Source organism: Prunus persica, chromosome G4, assembly GCF_000346465.2.
Source record: "Prunus persica cultivar Lovell chromosome G4, Prunus_persica_NCBIv2, whole genome shotgun sequence".
NCBI classification, from domain to species: Eukaryota; Viridiplantae; Streptophyta; class Magnoliopsida; order Rosales; family Rosaceae; genus Prunus; species Prunus persica.
The window spans coordinates 15,285,492-15,289,896 of NC_034012.1; positions in this window are offsets into that span (position 1 = coordinate 15,285,492).

A 4,405-nucleotide genomic window follows, 5' to 3' on the forward strand; every position below is an offset into this window, starting at 1 on the left:
ATGAACCACCGACGTCTTATGCTGTAATTACAGAAAACATAGTAGTGATTCCTATTTAGACCTTTAACGACGTTTTTAAAAACTTTTCGACGTGGTAATATCATTCACACGACGAAAAATATAACATACGACGTAATAAGAATAATTCACAGTTTAATAAAAATTTAAAACAGAGTGATAGTAGGCTTACAATTAATTTTGCTTTCTCTGCCACCTTTGGATTAGGGATGTTACCATGTTTGTCCTGTCTAGCTCTCTTCCATAAGGTAGATCGATCAATTTCTACCCCAGGCATGGTTTCCTCCAATTGATCCTCCAATCCAGCATATCCTTTTCGAGACAATCGATGATTGTACTCGAGTTTCTCCCTAATCTGTGCATGTTGAGAATGCACAGACTCAAAATCTTTGGATAGCCTTGAAGCTACAAAGGCATCCCATTGTGCTTTCTCTATGAATTTATATGTTTCAGGGGGTTGGCTTAATTTCTCCCTGTCATTGGTGTATGGAAGGATATAATGCCTCGTTAGTGTAGACTTGAAATCCTTCCATTTCTTGGAAGCAGAAGCTAAAACAGAGGTCTTGCCCCCTTGGCCTACGACAAAAGCCATGTCAACTGCTTCCCAAATCTGCTCCTTTATATCCTTGGGGATTTGGGACCATTTCTTGTCCACAAGTGGGATCCTGGAGCGTGCCAACACACCAATATACGACTGCATCTCAATATGTGCTTGGCCAACACCTTTCCCCCTTTTATTGTACTCAACAATTGGCCTCAGTTTCTGAAGCTTTCTCTTCACAACACGAGGCATTGTGCTCATACCTCGACCAGTCTTTGAATCATCTGAGATTGTTGTCTGGCTGGTTTGTTCTGTCTCAGCAGATGATGAAGCAAACTTCATCTTCTTCGAAGACTTCATCTCCTTCGAAGACTTATCTTGAGGAGCTACCATTCCAAGCTTCTTGGAGCCAGAATCCTTAGTTTGTTGTTGAGAAACCATTTTAACAGACAAAACTGCAAGTGAAAATATTTCAGGAAAACATTAAGAACACAAACGACGGTATTAAAAAAATACGACGTATGATATGATTTTAGACGACGCAATGAAATAATCTCAGACGTAATAAATGTTTAAAACCATTATTTATATAACGTCGTGGTATATATGTTCACACGACGTCAATAGTAATACACCGTCGTGGTAAACTATTATTTATATTTTATCGTCTATATTAGATACCAACCCTAGTTTCTTTTTCTTTATATTTTATCAAATAAGGGAAAAACAAAAACCATTGTTCAGCGAAATCAAACCTGCAATTAAACAAGCATATAAAAAAAGACTATTATTTTAAAAACAACTTTGTCAATTTTCAGACGACGCTAGAACAACTGACGAACCGTCGTGGTCTACCGTCGTCTTATTTAGTTGATGTAGTTGTCTTCAAAGTTGGAAACTTTCTCTCTTTGTCTGTATATTTTATCAAACTTGGAAAGAAGTAAAATGATTTTGGCCAGAAAAAAGGTAAAAAGATTTTTCAAACAAAAAACGTATGAGCATGCAAAACAGTAACCAAAATAGTGAAAATGAAAGCTTACCTTTTGCGTGCAATGAAAGCAAGAGGAAGATGATCGATGTTTAAGTTCAGAGACGACGAAGAAGACGAGAGGAAGACGATGAGAAACTCTGACAATGCTCTGACAAGGAAAAAAGACGAAAAGGTTTCTCTGGGAGATTGAAATTTTTAATCGGGTTTGGAAACAGTGCATGTGTAAGTCGAAAAGTTGCTTACATATAAAACCATTTCAAAAAAATAATACGGCGGTTACATTTAACTACGTCGTTTTTAACTAAAACGACGCAATATTTTTCATTCGACGTGGAATCATTTCATTTAACGTCGTTAGGTTTAATATAACCGACGTGGATTTTAATTTTTAAATTATGAATAGAATTTTTTTTCCCGTGACCTTTCAGTTTATTTTTCAATTACAGTGCGTTATAAATAGAGTTTTTTTTCCGGAGGAAATTTAAAACGAAGGAAATTAATATTCTGCAATATGTAAAGTTTCTTTTTTGGATGACAGATTTAAATAAAATAAGAATATAAAAATAACAAATGTGTAAGTCAAGTAGACGAAAAGTTGCTTACATATAAAACCATTTCAAAAAAATAATATGGCGGTTACATATAACTACGACGTATAAATTACAAAATACGACGGTACATTTAACTTCGGACGTGGTAAATAAATACGACAGTAGTTTGTAGGTACCGTCGTAGTAAACTCAAAAATTAAAGTACATAAGTAATAACTCGCGTCATGGTATATTATTTAACACGTCGTTTTTATTAATTTACCGACGTGGATTTCTGTAATATACGTCGATCATACCGACGTTGATTTTACAATTTAAACGGCGGTTTGTTTGTAAGGACCGCCGTTGGTTTTAAAAATTTATTCTATAAATTTGTCGCTTTCATTCATTTTCGGTTTACATTTAAGGTTCCAAGTTCTTCCTCTCTCAGTCTCTCATGTCTCAAAGATAATAATTTGGATGTTTTCTCAAAGAGAAATTGAGCTTACTCGCATCAAATATATGTCCACAAGAAGAAGCTTGTCAACTAACCTTCTCACTTCCTTGATCAAGCCTGATAGGACACTTAGTGCTTCTGAATACTCCTTGCTTTCCATCAAAAGAGATGCAAGCCTGGCCTCCACTCGCTGTCGAAGGAAAGTTCGCTTCTCAGGGAAATCTGAAGATCAGATGTGCCTGATCCTCTGCTTGATTTTCTTGCCTAAGAAGATCCGTCGGATTTATTGTGATAGCCTCTTCCTTTATCCGTAGAGCTTCAGAAGAAGAAGATGGGTTTCAAGAATGCGATAAAGAATAGAAATGGCTTCAGATGGCCTCTAAAGCATGAGCAATTGAATCAGTAGTTTCTGGGAGATATGATGAAGACATTGTCAATGCTTTGAACTACACAAGTCCTGCAGAAAGATATGTTAAAGAAACTGAAACAACGGCGGTTTTCTGTTCTACCGTCGTCTTTTCTCGTCGTCTATATTAAGTTACGATGGCGGTAGATTTATAATTACCGACGTAGATTATTTTGTTAAACGTCGTTAAGTGTACTACAACCGACGTGGATTTTAATTTTAAATTATAAATGGAGTTTTTTTTCCCGTATTCTTTCAGTTTTAGTTTTCAATTCCAAAGCGTGATAAATAGATTTTTCTTTCCCGAGGAAATTTAAAATGAGGGAAATTAATGTTCTAGAATTTGTAAACTAACACGACGCAATATTTGCAAATCTGTGTCATCTGTTAAGATTATGATGTGGAACAGAGTTCCATCTGGTAAGATTTCGTAACCCTTGGGATCTCAGACAAAACTGATTATGTCGGCGGTGTTCTATATAAACCGTCGTGGTTATTTCAATTCTTGTCATTAAGTAGATCTACCGACGTAGGATAAGAAAATCAAAGAAAAAAATTGTTAACAAAAATTCTTATTAAGACGACCGTTAAAATTAAAGGTACGACGTATAAAATGAATAAATACGACGATAAATTTTATTGTACGATTTAAAGATAACGTAGTAGAACTATACGAGAATGACGTCGATATATTTATATTTTCCGTCGTTGTAAATTAATTTAATACGGCGATATTTTGTATTTTAAAGCCGTGGATTTGTTTGTAATTATACGGCGTCTTATACGAAAACCTCGTCGTGTTATTTTATGAGTAAAAACGGCAGTTTTTATTGAAATCGTCGTCTTTACTTTCTACGTCGGTCGATTCATAACTTCTGCCGTTCTTTGTTGGCATTGATTTTACACTGAGGAAATCTGTTTCAAATAGACGTCGGTTGTTTAATTATGTACGTCGTTGTTTTTGAACAGCCATTTGAAACTCCATTTTTTAGTTGTCTAAGGTTGTATTACACGACGGTGTTTTTAGAACCGTCGTCTTTTTATAAACCACGACGGTTTTCACTTAGACCGTCGTTGTTTTCTGGTCGTCTTTTTCACTTTTTGTAGTAGTGAAACCTCTGTTAATATCAAGACATAAATTATTAGATGAGTAGATTACATATTAACCCCCAGGAGGTTTAATGCATTTTGACTTAAATTATGTTCTTAAAAATTTAACATTCGCTTGATCTTTTAATCAACAAAGATGAGGTATTCGAATTTAAGATTTTTGTCAATATTTGAAAAAAGACAAATACCAAGAGTTAGTTTCAGCTTTTTTAGAAAATGCTATTAAGTTAGGACCATCTTGAACAATGATGTTAAGCAACTTTTTGTTATCATGTAATGACATGGGAAAAAAAAAACCTAGAGAGCATGGATGGGTGGTCGCTTTGGCCAACATATGGGTGCAATGATTTGT